Source organism: Anomaloglossus baeobatrachus, chromosome 5, assembly GCF_048569485.1.
Source record: "Anomaloglossus baeobatrachus isolate aAnoBae1 chromosome 5, aAnoBae1.hap1, whole genome shotgun sequence".
NCBI lineage: Eukaryota > Metazoa > Chordata > Amphibia > Anura > Aromobatidae > Anomaloglossus > Anomaloglossus baeobatrachus.
In genome coordinates, this window is record NC_134357.1 from 169,527,234 (window position 1) to 169,542,051 (window position 14,818).

Sequence of the window (14,818 nt, forward strand, 5' to 3'; positions counted from 1 at the left end):
TGGGTGTTTTACAAATATCAATAAATTTTTATATCAATACTATGTTATGTATCATTAGTTGCTTATTTTCATTTTGTGTACTTTTACACAACATAAATTATAGGTATATAAACTTCCAAATTCTGGGACTTAGCTAAACAAGAAAAGCTAAAAAATAAATACCTAAATGGAAAACTTGTTTTTTGCACATGCAGTTTTCCAGTAGTGGATTGAACCAAGAGCAGGGGGTCGGGGCAGGGGTAGTGCAAAGGAAACCATTATACTTTCACTTGAAAAAAAACCCCACTAACACAAACATTAACTTAAAAAGGCAACAAAGACTGTATTAAAAGTTGTATTTGTGAATCCAATCTAAAATAGCACATGCAATTTAGTCTGTGTTAGTTGAACAGCAAAAAAAAACAAAGACTTAAATTGAAAACTTATTTTTAGGTAGAAAATGGTTAAAAAAATGAAGCTTGGCTTTTACAATTCTAACACTAAAATGGAATTCACACCAGGGATAGATTCATCATAAATGGACCTCATTGATTATATTAGGAACTTTCTAGTTTTTATCAAGGTGTCCTTCATTAAATGTAGTGCCCACCACTTGGAAAATCCCCTATCATTCTCTATGTTTGGCTCCATTAAAATAAAAAAGCAGTATCAGGGTGTTACATCACCCGAGCCCAACGCCCAATCACCACCAGGTTCTCTCTCCCCGCCTTAAGGGTGAATGCCCACGATCAGTGTTTGCAGCGTTTAAGATACAACATGCTTCAGCTGCGTCCAAAACACTGTGGTGTACAATACAAGCATAGTGCGTGGGATTTCAAGAAACCCCTTGCCCACTGACCTGCAGAGCGTCTTTCCAGATTGCTGCATGTCAATTGTTTGCTGCGGAATTGCACGCGGCCTCCGTAGAGAGAACACAAGCAGGAGACTGCAGCACACTTAACCCTGATCGTGAGTACAAGCAGCTGAGGTCTCCTGTGGAGGAGACTCGCGGCCCCGCAGGTCAGGATCCGCTGCATCCAGGACGTAGCCAGTCCTGATCGTGGGCACATACCCTAAGATGTATGAGTAATCAACAGGAAGTGAGTAGCCAGCTGCAGCGCTCACTTCCTGTTAATTAGTTATACGTCCAAAGGTTTGGAGAGTGAAGCTGGTGGTGATTGCGAGATCAAGTGCTGACAATGCTGGAGTGACGCCGGCATGGGAGTGGAGCTTTTTATTTTAATGCCACCAAATATAGAGAAGGAGAAGGGGTCCTAGTATTGGACAATCCCTTTAAACTGGAAAAATTGTTATCTGTGACAAAGGTATGAATAAAGAATAAATTGTCATATAAATTACAATTTGATAAATTGGCTATCCTCATTTTCATCAATCTTAAAAAATAAATCTGCAAATGACAAAGTAGATTAGCAGAAGGGGGAACAGAGTGGCATCTATAAGTTAAGTTTGTTAAAAAGTATATTATTTTATTTAGTGTGTGATGGGTCTCATAGAGGTAATATTGTAATGTAAAATTGTTTTGCACAGAGACGATGATATTTATGGACATCTGGCTTATTTTTGTGGCTCTTAAATGAATAAAGTTAAACTAACTCTGGTAAATTAATTGGGAAAGAATAATTAACATTTTATTACAGGTGTGTAATACTGACTACAGATTTGGTGTCGCTGCAACTTTTCTTCAGCATTCTTAATACATGAAATATTGTTTTTGATACCACAGCATAGCTTGTGCATTATGGATTGGGTATGTTTTCCCACATTGACATTAAAGGGAGACAGGTGAAAACTGAAGTAGTTTACATATATTTAGGTTGATGGTCATGATAGTTGAGGAAGGCAGGTTATCAGGTTATACTTCCCGTTGTGCTACGATCACATATTTGGCAGTCCCTGCATATGAAGAGTGTTAGGCTCTTTGTACTGAATGCCCCCAACACCAACTATCTGCTTTTGAGTTGAAGCTCTAGAGATCTCCAGGTGGGATACTAACTATAGACATCACTCAAAGCATATGCAATGTTTTGGGTAACATTCAGTGAAAATAATCTAGGGCACTTCACATCAATGGACCACCCACAGGACATTTGTAAAAAGCAACAAACAATGGTTTCAAACTTGGTTTTATTAGTCATAAAAGCATCATAACCATCAACCTAGGTATGCATAAAAAGTTTTATCCCTCATTTATGTGGCTCTGTCTGCACTTTGTTAAGGTTCTAGACCTTCACGTCATAACAATACACAATGTAAATTTAACTTAAAGACAAGGATCATGGTCACTAGAGATAGTTAAATTTATTCGAGTAGAATTGGATTTTCCAAACATTTTACAAAAGTCGATATTTGCTAGAATGCAGATCATTTGTGTTTCACTCTATGCAAAATCAGCAAAAGGCCAATACACAGCTGGCAAAAAAAATGATAAAATAAAAATCAAAAATCTCACTTTTCCCCTCTCTGGCCAGCTCTGCTGCTCGCACTGCCCTATACGGTTCTTCTAGGTGCTGTAAAGAAATTGGTGCAATAGGGTCTTACCCAAGTAGAGATTCAAAAGATAATAGTTAGAAGTGCTCACCTTGTGCAGTTGTGATAACCAGCGACTCCACTTGGAATGAAGACTGAAGATCTGGAGTGAAAGGATTCAACCTGAAAAATCCTGAATTGTGATTTATTGGTCTACGCATTTGGGAGAACAGATTACTCCTTCATCAAGACAATCACTTTAACAGGAGCCCATATGTTCTGATGTCCTAACTAATATATAACCACTAACATATACCACCAGGAGACCATACCACAGATTATGACAGAAAATGATTGGTAATTTGTCTTTTTAACTCATGACATTGTCATCTAAGACAACAATTCTCTCAGCCTTAACCTCTTTACGACACATGTCGTACTGGGTATGCCATGGATCATGTGAGGTTAATCCCCTCGGGCTGCCGTGGGCAGTCCGCAGTGATCCGCGGACATGTCAGCTGATTTCAACAGCTGACATGTGTGCCTGCTAGGCGCGAGTGGAATCACATTCCACCCGGCGCCTATTGACCACTTTCATCTCACTGTCAAATTCTGACAGAGATATGTATCAGCGCGCCACCATAAGGATAACTTACTCACCCCCATCGGAAGTCACGTTACGTGATCATGTGACTTCCGGTGGTTGCCATGGTAACACAGGGTCATGTGGTGATTCCTATAGCTATCATGAGTCACTTTCTCTCACTGCCGGCAGAGGTCAGTGTATGAAAGTAAAGCAGCTTTTCTCCAGATCTCAGTTGTGTAGCTGTGATCTGGAGAAATAGAAGAGCGATCAGACTGCTGATTGTTATAGTCCCCTAAGGGACCTGGTAAAATAATAAAAAAAAGTTAAAAGTTTTAAAAATTAAAAAAAAATAAAAAAAAAACGAAAAGTTCAAATCAACACTCATTTGGCCCATTGAAAATTAAATGGTTAAAAAAAAATTAAAAATATCCACATATTTGGTATTGCCGAGTTGAGAAATGCCCGATCTATCAAAATACTGTATAAAATCAATTAATCTGATCGGTAAATGGCGTAGTGCCAAAAAATTCCAAACGCCAAAATTAGTTTTTTGGCCGCTTTAAATTTTGCGCAAAATGCAATAACAGGAGATTGAAACGTAGCATGTGAGCAAAATTGGTACCATTAAAAACGTCAGCTCGAGACGCAAAAAATAAGCAGTCACTAAGCCATAGATCATGAAAAATGAGAACTCTACAATAACCATGCCACTTTTTTTGGACAACCTTGTGAAATTTTTTTAACCCCTTAGATAAAAGTAAATCTATACATGTTTGATGTTCTAGTGTCACTGCGTTGAGAAACACGTGATCGTGTCTCTGCGGTGTTGGATGTTGATCTCCCCGAGGTCAACCATCCTTACCTATATACAAACCCATTCTGACCTGAGACATCACACCAACACATCAGTTTTATCATATAGTGAACATGGTGAATAAAATATCCCAAAAACTATTGTGCAATTGCACTTTTTTTGCAGTTTTTTCGCACTTGAATTTTTTTGCTGTTTTCTAGAACACTATATGGTAAAACTTATGATTTTATTTAAAAGTACAACTTGTCCCAAAAAAAACAAGCTCTCATATGGCAAGATTGACGGAAAAATAAAAAAGTTACAGCTCTCGGAAGAAGGGGAGAATAAAAAACAGAAAATCGCCTGGGGGTGAAGGGGTTAACCATTAATAACAAATTTCTCAAGAAAGGGCAGTTTAAAATCCCCAATATACGGTATGGGGTACTTTGCACACTACGACATCGCCAGCCAATGCTTGTGATGCCGAGCATGATAGTCCCCGCCCCTGTCGCAGCAGCGATATCTTATGATAACTGCCGTAACAAACATTATCGCTATGGCAACTTCACATGGACTTACCTGCCCTGCGATGTCGCTCTGGCCGGCAACCCGCCTCCTTCCTAAGGGGGCGGGTCCTGCCGCGTCACAGCGACGTCACACGGCAGGCGGCCAATAGAAGCGGAGGGGCGGAGATGACCGGGACGTAAACATCCCACCCACCTCCATCCTTCCGCATAGCCGGCGTGAGCATGGAAGCTGATGTACCTCGCTCCTGCGGCTTCTCACACAGCGATGTTTGCTGCCGCAGGAACGAGGAACAACACCCTAAAAAGTATGATACCCTCCGTTGACAGGAAGGGTAAGTGGAGGATTCAATTTAGTCCCCTCTAAGCTTTATCTAGTCATCGATCTATCGTGATTTTCCCTCACACCATCCTGTTTTTCATCTGATCTTTCACTAGCACCTTGTCCATGTCCCATATGTTACTCAAGACACATGGTGTCATGTTTTAATTTTTTCAATAAAGATATATATTTTCATAGAGGTATTGTTTCTAGTGGTTTCTCATAGACATCCAGTATGTAATGGGTTTCTTCCTGGATGAAATCATAGTTTTCTGGAACATTGTTTTTTCAATAAAAATTTTCACTGGTCTCAGTCAGCAGGAGACATCCCAACTGTATGTCTATGAATTTCAAATGAGTCAGTCTTTTAAAACTTATTTCTTGTTTGATAAATGAAGTTGAAAACTATTTGCTAATGGAATCTTTATTGGCTGAAATAAAGACTATTATCGAGATATGGTAGCAGCAGATGGAGGGAGTGTTAAGGAGACAGATACCATTCAGAGGAAGGAGGACACAATTACTCTCAGGACATCAGTGTCACTCTATTGCTATTGCAACGTATCTAAAATGAAAAGGGAAGAACACTGAGAAAGTAACTGGCAGAAGAGCCACAACCTTAGTAGTCTGAAGCCCTGATACTCCCTAAATTCACTAGAAACTCCAACACCCCATGAGCCATTTGTCTTCCTCCTTATGTTACAATAGCAGCCAATGCATGCTTAATTAGCCATGAATATCAATTATCCATTGGCTGAATTGCACAAGTTAGCACAACACAAAGCCATGTAGATATGGTAATTTTTACTCTTTTATTGCATTATAATACCTAATGCAACACAGACAAGATGGTCCTGTCACATTAGGCTGTCCACCATCAATATCCGTAGCTGACAACAGGCCAAGACATTGCATTGTTTTATAAAGACCTCCCAGATTTAACTGACTTGAGATCCTAAATTTTTCCATCTACCAATAGCTATGATTCCATAATAATTATCTATCATGGATCAATCTATCTATCTATCTATCTATCTATCTATCTATCTATCTGTCTGTCTTTTTGTGTCACATATTATAATAAAAGGATATTGCTGTTTAAATTTATTTTACTATTGTTACTATATTGCTTTTTCTTTTACTTTTCACAAGTAAATTGCACAGAAATCTGAAAACATGAAATTCCTACTTTTTGGAAGTTTTAAAATGTAAGCACATTGAAAATGACTTGCTTATTTCTCAGATTCTTCTTTTAGAAGATTTTAAAGTTTATCTTTGGTTATTTTACTGTATCCTGTAAGTTATTTCTGTTTCAGGACAAACTCTAGCATTTGCAGCCCGACTGGTGTTCTTTAGATGCATTCCTCATCATCTGGCCTCACACAGCACAGCTTTAGCCATATCAAAAAATAAATCCAAGAAGATTTTATAATATTTATTATTTTCAAAGTTTTTATCGGCTTCCTATGTTTTACTAGCAATTGACCAAAAAAATCTCTTCTTGACAACACTTAAAAGAGTTGCCCGGTCTAAATCCAAAAGGCTGCAGACACATGGCTGTGAATATGTGATATGCATGCTCTTAGCCACATTTCGAATAAATGGGTGCAGCCTTGCTCAAACCAAGAGCATTTAGCAAGACCACGCCCAATTAGTCTGATTTTGGTCAGGAATATGCATATCGCATACTAGAGGCCATGTAACTACCCTTCCCGACTTTGACACTGGTAAATCCTTACAGTTCACATTGCTTGCAATGTAAGGATTCACAAGTTGGCAGTCACATTGAGTAGCTTTAGACCAGAAAAATACTTTAACCCCTTCATGACTGGCCGATTTTGCGCTTTCCGTTTTTTTTCGCCATTCTTCCGAGAGACGTAACTTTTTTATTTTTCAGTCAATATGGTCATGTGAGGGCTCATTTTTTGCAGAAGGAGCTGTACTTTTAAATAAAACCATAAGTTTTGCCATATAGTGTACTGTAAAATGTCAAAAAACTTTAAAATTCAAAAAGATTAAAAAAAAAAAAGTGCAATAGCACTATTATTTCTGAGATATTTCATTCACTGTGTTCACTATAGGGTAAAACTGATGTATACGTGTGATGCCTCAAGTCAGTGTAAATTCGGAGATATCAAACATGTATGGGTTTACTTGTATCTAAGGGGTTAAAAAACAATCAGAAGTTTGTCTGAAAAAAGTGGTGTACGTTTTCCGCTATATTCCATGACTAGAGATGAGCGATGTTTGAGGTTCGAGGTTCGCCAATTTCATGTTCGAGTGATTTTGGGGGGTGTTCGAGCTCGAACTCGAACTTTTTGCTAAAAGCTCGACAGTTCAAGTTAGGTTCGAGTTAGGCTCGATCAACAAAAATGTGGCTTTTCACAGTAAGGCTATGTGCACACGTTGCTATCTGCATGCGTCCTGCGTCCCCAGCACAATCCCTCTCTCTTTCCTACTCACCGATCACGGTCGTCTTGCTGCACGGCTGTCAGGAATCTTTTCCTCTTTAGAAAATGGCTGCCTCTTCATTATTCAATCAGGTATTCCGTGCTTTCCCCGCCCACCGGCGCCCATGATTGGTTGCATTCAGACACACCCCCACGATGAGTGACAGCTGTCTCACTGCAACCAATCACAGCCGCCGGCGGGCGGGTCTATATTGTGCAGTAAAATAAATAAATAAATAATAAAAAAAAAAAATGTGGTTCCCCCCATATTTGATACCAGCCAGGATAAAGCCACACGGCTGGAGGCTGGTATTGTCAGGATGGACAGCGCCACGGTATGGGGAGCCCTCCAGCCTAACAATATCACCCAGCAGCCGGCCCGGAATTGCTGCATCCATTAGATGTGACAGTCCCGAGACTCCACCCAGCTCATCCCGAATTGCCCTGGTGCGGTGGCAACCGGGGTAATAATGAGTTTAATCATGCCTGGCGTCTCCCTGAGACACCTTCCATGATTAAACTGTAAATGAAAATAAACACACAGCGAAAAATCCTTTATTTGGAATAAAAGACAATAAAACATCCTCTTTTACCAGTTTATTAATCCCCAAATACACATCCAGGTCCGACGTAATCCACACAACACTGTCAGCTCTGCTACATGAAGATGCAGCAGCACCGTAGAACATGATCGCGCTGTGTCCTCTCCACGTAGCAACGAAGTGAATCGTGCTGTCACCAGAGACTTCACTCTGCAATGCAGACATCAAGATTACCAAATCTTTATTTATCATTAGAGGCAGTAGCTCAGTGGATAGAGCACTCTCTTAAGCAGCATAACTTTACGAGTTCTAGTCCCGGTGCTGGTAAAGAATTTAATTTATTTATTTTTTTATTTTTAATTTTAAATTATAATTATCATATATTTATAATTATAATTTAATTTAATTATGCACTGAGGGAAGGAGCCGGACATGAGCTGTGAGCCGCGGGACACACCTCTAAAATCGGAGCAGTTCATGTAATGAGGCTGCATTGCTCTCTCCTCTGTCTCTTTTTCTCTCTCTCTGTCGCTTTCTCTCTCTCTCTCTCTGTCTCTCTGTCTCTCTCTTTCTCTCTCTCTCTCTTTTTCTCTCTTTCTCTCTCTCACTCTCTCTCTCTTTTTCTCTCTCTCTCCCTCTCTCTCCTTTCTCTCCTCTCTCTCTCCCTCTCTCTCTCTCTCTGTCTCTCTATCTTTCTCTCTTTCTCTCAAATTCAAATTCAAATTCAAATTCAAATTCAAATATGCTTTATTGGCAGGACCAAAATGCAGTTAGTGTTGCCAAAGCAAGAGTAATACAGTAAGTAAGGTGGGAGGGGATCAGGGTTATGGGGAGTTGGGAGGCACAATTTGGGCTCTGACAGTCCATTTAGGGGTCTTAGGTTCCCCTCAGCTTATGACATGTGGTGACATATTGGGCGGCGATCTCCACCATTGATTCCTCTTCCCCCAGTAGGTTGCGGAGTTTCATGTCCTCATCCATGGATGGAAAGCCCGGGCTATGGGTGGTAAATTTCTGGAAGTGGGAGGCCCTCACTGCTGAGTATTTGTCACAGTGCAGTAGGAAATGCGTCTCGTCCTCCAGAGCCCCCTGCTGGCAGTGGTGGCACAGTCTGTTCTCTCGCGGCTTGTATGTCTGTCGGTGCCGCCCTGTTTCCACCTCTAGGCTGTGGGCACTCAGTCTGTACAGACTCAGGGTCTGCCTGTCTTTGGGGTGGCGTAGCCTTTCCAGATATGGGGCCAGAGTGTAGTCCCTCCGCAGTGACCGGTAGATGGTGAGTTTCTGGGAGTTCTCTAATTCACTCTTCCAGTCCTCTATGTATTGCATCTTGCGGCTCTCTGAGATCTCTTTTATTTGGGCTTTTGTCAGGGTGTGTTGCTGACTTTGGTTGCCGCAGTTCTTGGCTTGCTCTGGGCTCCGGCTCAGCAGGGCTTTATGATGGTAGGAGCTGGGGTTGCTGTTCTGTATGTGCGCCTGGTGTGATAGCGCCCTCTTGTGTATAGTGAACCATAAGGGGAATCGGCCCAGCTCTGCCCGACAGGCTATGTTTGAGGTGCTGCGATGGACTTGGAGGAGATATTTACAGAACTCCATGTGGAAGACTTCGGTAGGGCTGGAATCCCACTTTGTGTGGTCTGGGTAGGTCACTGGGCCCCATACCTCGCTGCCATATAACAGTATAGGGGTGATGACGCTGTCAAATATCTTGAGCCAGACTCTCACAGGTGGTTTGAGGTGGTACAGTTGTCTTCTGATGGCATAGAAGGTTCTGCATGCTTTTCCTTTCAGGGCTTCTGCTGCTTGCTTGAGGCTCCCGTTATTGCTTAGCTCCAGACCGAGGTAGGTATAGCTGCTGGTTTTCTCCAGCGTGGAGCCATTTAATGTGAAGGAGGGAGTGTTTATTTTGTTCTGGTTCCTCTTCTGAAACACCATGACTTTGGTCTTCTTTTGGTTGATGGGAAGCGCCCATGTGGTGCTGAATGTTTCCAGCACTGCCAGGCTATCTTGGAGGCCTTTCTCGGTTGGGGAGAGTAGCAGGAGGTCATCTGCGTACAGCAGGAACTTCACCTCTTGGTCATGCAGACTGAGGCCTGGAGTGGGGGAGGACTCTAGAGCTGCTGCTAGTCCATTTATATAGATGTTGAATAGAGTTGGACTCAGGCTGCAGCCCTGTCTGACCCCACGGCCCTGTCGGAAGAAAGCCGTCCTCTTCCCGTTCACCTTCACGCTGCACCGGTTCTCAGTGTATGAGCTCTTGATCACGTCGTAGGTTCTGCCACCTATTCCGCTCTCCAGAAGTTTCAGGAACAGGCCTGGATGCCACACTGAGTCAAAGGCCTTTTTGAAGTCCACGAAACATGCAAATATTTTCCCCTGTTTTTTGTCGTGGACGTGGGTCTTGATGAGGCTTTGCAGGGTGTAAATGTGGTCCGTGGTGCGGTGGTTTGGCATGAACCCAGCTTGGCTTCTGATGAGGACATCACCCTGGGTGAGGAAGGCGATAATCCTTTTATTAATGATGCTGTTAAACAGTTTTCCCAGAATACTGTTGACACAGATCCCTCTGTAGTTTGCTGGGTCATATCGGTCTCCATCCTTGTAGATGGGCGTTATGAGACCTTGATTCCAGCTTTGAGGGAAGTAGCCGGCACTCAGGACGTGGGTGAATAGTTTTGCCAGTGCTGCATGTATTTCTGGGGAACTGCATTTGATCATCTCTGGCAGGATGCCATCACTGCCCGCGGCCTTCTTACATTTTAGCAGTTTGATTCTGTCTTTTATTTCCAGCACACTGATTGGTATGTCCAGAGGATTTTGAAAGTCCTTGATTGTCTCCTCCATGTCCCTCAGTTTAGTCATTATATGCTCTTGTTCTGGGGTTAGGTCGTCTTCTGGGATATTCTTGTAGAGGCCCTTGAAGTAGCTGTGCCAGATGTTGCCATTTTGAATGTGGAGGGTGCTTTGCTTGGGACTTGTACCGATATGGCTCCATGTCTCCCAGACATCTCTCCCTCTCTTTCCCTCTCTCTCCCCTCTCTCTCTTTTTATCTCTCTCTTTCTCTCTCTCTCTCCTCTCACTCCCTCTTCTTCTCAGTCTCTCTTTTTCTCTTTTTCCCTCTCTCTTTCTCTCTCTCGCTCTCTCCTCTCTCTCTTCTCTCCTCTCTCTCTTTCTCTCTCTTTCATCTCTCTCTTTTTCTCTCTCTTTCTCTGTCTCTTTCTCTCTCTCTTTTTCTCTCTTTCTCTCTCTCCCTCTCTCTCTCTTCTCTCTCCTCTCTCTCTTTTTCTCTCTTTTTCTGTCTCTCTTTTTCTCTTTTTCCCTCTCTCTCTCGCTCTCCCTCCTCTCTCTCCTCTCTCTCTTCTCTCTCTCTTCTCTCTCTCCTCTCTCTTCTCTCTCTCTTCTCTCTCTCTTCTCTCTCCTCTCTCTCTTCTCTCCTCTCTCTTTTCTCTCTCTTTTTATGTCTTTCTCTCTTTCTCTCTCTCTTTTTCTCGCTTTCTCTCTCTCCCTCCCTCTCTCTCTCCTGTCTCTCCTCTCTCTTTCTTTGTTTTTTTCTCTCTTTTTCTCAGTCTTTCTTTTTCTCTCTTTCTCTCTCCCTCTCTCTCCTCTCTCTTCTCTCTCTTCTCTCTCTCTCTTCTCTCCTCTTCTCTCTCTCTCTTTTCTCTCTCCTCTGTCTCTTCGTTCTCTCTCTCTTCTCTCCTATTCTCTCTCTCTCCTCTCTCTCTTTTCTCTATCTTCTCTCTCTCGTCTTTCTCTCTCTCTCTTTCTCAGACCTGGCGATGATCAGCTGATGCAGTCACCTGACGGAATCAGCTGACACTATAAGTCGAGCGGTGTGGCTGGCTTTTTACCGCCCGACCGGCTAAACTATCAGCTGATGCTGTTGGACAGGAGTCTGCACTGAAGTGTGTAGTTTTGGTTTTTTTTTGCACTGATGCATCAGCTGATTTCATAAAAGCCGTTTATACAATCAGCTGCTGTGTCATGTGATTCAGGCCCTTGAACCTGACACATCATCTGATCGCTTTGCCTTCCAGCAAACCGATCAGATGATATTGGATCCGGATTGGATAGCGCGGGACCCTTGACCCAGGAATACTGCGGAGGGGGGTTCTTTATTTTAATAAAGATGGAGTCACTAATTGTGTTGTGTTTTATTTCTAATAAAAATATTTTTCTGTGTGTTGTGTTTTTTTTTTATCTGTACTAGAAATTCATGGTGGCCATGTCTAATATTGGCGTGACACCATGAATTTCGGGCTTAGGGCCAGTTGATAATATACAGCTAGCCCTAACACCATTATTACCCAGCGAGCCACCAGTCACCATGGCAGCTAGAAGAGTTGAACAGCGCCAGAAGATGGCGCTTCTATGAAAGTACCATTTTCTGGGGAGGCCTTGCTAGCATACAAAAACATGGCGAAGCCCACATAATTTTTGTGGGGGGCAAAATATTCCTGCATACAGTCCTGGATGGAGTATGCTGAGCCTTGTAGTTCTGCAGCTGCTTTCTGTCTGTATGGAGGAGAGCAGACAGCAGCTGCAGAATGACAAGGCTCAGCATGCTCCATTCACTAGTGTATGCAGGAGAGCAGACAGCAGCTGCAGAACTATAAGGCTCAGCATACTCCATCCAGGACTGTATGCAGGAGTTTTTTGCCCACCAAAAAAATGATGTGGGCTTCGCCATATTTTTGTATGCTTGCCAGGTCCAGCAGGCAGGTACGGCTGCCCCCAACCCCCAGCTGCATATTTGTATCCGGCTGGGAACAAAAAAAATAGGGAAGCCCTTTTTTTAATTATTTCATTAATTTCATGAAATATTTAAAAAAAAAAAATCGACATGACCTTCGCCCCATTTTTGTGTCCAGCCAGGTACAACTAGGCAGCTGGGGATTGGAATCCTCCGCACAGGTTAGCCTGAGCTTTCTGGCCCTCTCTGCTGCGAATTGCAGTCTGCAGCCACCCCAGAAAATGGCGCTTTCATAGAAGCGCCATCATCTGGCACTGTATCCAACTCTTCCAGCTGCCCTGGTGACAAGTGGCTTGCTGGGTAATAATGAGTCAATACTAGCTAGTAAAACAAAGTTAGTATTAAGTCAGAGATTCTTAATGTCAGGCAAGTTTGACCCGGCCATTAAGAATCTCCAATAAAGGGTTAAAAAAAAAAGACACCACACAGAGAAAAAATACTTTAATAGAAATAAATATACAGACACACTTAGAGACTCCATCTTTATTACTTCCTTGCATCCCTCCACGATCCATGGTCTTCTGTCTTCTTTCTCTTTCAACCCATGCAGCTCTGCTACATCAGACAGCGCTGCATGGGAGGAAGATGCTGCTGCTTCCCATGCAGTCTATATCACTCAGTGAGTAGCAGAGGCAGCAGGCTGTAAATGGTGACGTCACCGCTGACAGGTGCTTTGCTATAGCGATGGTGATCTCCGTTATTGACCGGCTGTGGCAGCCAGTGAATAACGGAATGGGGAAGCAGAACGGGGAGCCGACCATGCGCCAGAGCATCTCGCTGGTACACAGGGATGCACAAGTGAGCACCTCGTACTGGAGAGATGCACTGACAGGACCTAGCAATGACATCTAGCCATGTGACCAGTCTGTAGCCAATGAGATAATACACACGTGACTGGTCACATGGCTTTTTTGACATCACGATAGGTCTTATCATCAGTGTTGGTTACCGAGAGGATGCAGCGATTATCGGAAGGAAAAGCGGTGGGAGACAGAGTGCAGGACGCGTCGCGGGTACCTGTAAGTGTTATGGCAATGTTTATTAACTGTATGTGTACATTTATAATGTGTTTTTATGTGTTTGTGTATGCCTCCCATTGTTTTCAATGGGGTTCGGGAGGTTCGTCGAGCCGTTCATCGAGCCGAACTCGAACGCGGCCTCTGTTCGACGAACCAAACCGAACTCAAGCCTCTAGAGGCTCGCTCATCTCTATCCATGACCCGTAGTGTTCTCATTTTTCGGTATCTATCTCTCAATGATGGCTTATTTTTTGCATCTCTAGCCGACGTTTTTAATGGTACCGCTAACGCACAGATGCTACATTTTGATCACCTGTTATTGAATTTTTCGCAAAATTTATGTTGACCAAAAAACTTAATTTTGGTGTTTGGAGTTTTTTTGCTGCCACGTTGTTTACTAATCAGATTAATTGATTTTATATTTTGATACATCGGGCATTTCTGAATGCAGCGATACAAAATATGTATATATTTTTTATTTTTTTAACCCTTCAATGGGCCAAAAGGGGTATGATTTGAACTTTTAGGTTTTTTATTTTTTTAAATTTTTTAAAACTTTTTTTAAACTTTTTCTTTTATTTTACTAGGTCCCCTAGGGGGACTATATGGATCACCAGTAGCGGGAGATTAATCCTGTGACCGCTAGGATGTAATTTTACCGCTCGCGGTCATTAAGGGGTTAAAAATGTGTTTGATGGATGCACAGGCACAGAAGATTTGGCCATTACTATGAGCAGAGCCTAAGGGGCCCTTTGCACACTTCGACATTGCAGGTGTGATGTCGGTGGGGTCAAATCGAAAGTGACGCACTTCCGGCATCGCTCTCGACATCATAGTGTGTAAAGCATTTTTGATATGATTAACGAGCACAAAAGTGTCGTAATCATATCATTGGTGTAGCGTCGGTCATTTCCATGAATTGAGAAAGACCGATATTAAGATGTTGTTCCTCGTTCCTGCGACAGCACACATCGCTGTGTGTGAAGCCGCAGGAGCGAGGAACATCTCCAACCTGCGTCCCGGCCGGCTATGCAGAAGGAAGAAGGTGGGCGGGATGTTTATGTCCTGCTCATCTCTGCCCCTCCGCTTCTATTGGCCACCTGCCGTGTGACGTCGCTATGACGCCGCACGGCCTGCCCCCTTAGGAAGGAGGCGGTTGGCCGGCCAGAGCGACGTCACAGGGCAGGTGAGTGCATGTGAAGCTGCCGTAGCGATAATGTTCGCTATGGCAGCTATCACCATGATATCGCAGCTGCGACGGCGGCGGGGACTATCACGCTCAGCATCGCTATCATCGGCTTGCGATGTCGTAGTGTGCAAAGGGCCCCTTGCTCAGATATAAAGGCATTTTATAAATCTCTGTGAAAG